This window comes from Penaeus monodon, chromosome 27 (assembly GCF_015228065.2).
Source record: "Penaeus monodon isolate SGIC_2016 chromosome 27, NSTDA_Pmon_1, whole genome shotgun sequence".
Lineage (NCBI taxonomy): Eukaryota > Metazoa > Arthropoda > Malacostraca > Decapoda > Penaeidae > Penaeus > Penaeus monodon.
In genome coordinates, this window is record NC_051412.1 from 35,329,735 (window position 1) to 35,329,991 (window position 257).

Genomic DNA, 257 nt, shown 5'->3' on the forward strand with positions numbered 1-257 from the left:
ATGGATTCAGTTTTTCAGGCAGTAGTGTGCCCACGGATTAACCCGCCCGTATTGATATGCCTTTACACAAATTTCTCATTTGCCTACACCTTCCCTTTCCCTTCTGCTCTATGTCAAGCAGTTCGAAAGAAGGGTTACCTATTATTACCTTTTATTACAGTACTGTTGCTATTATCGAAGGGTTATCACATATGTTGCGGAACTTTTAAAATTTTGTAACCAATTGCTACTCTCGTATACTACCCAAAGCTTTTAAA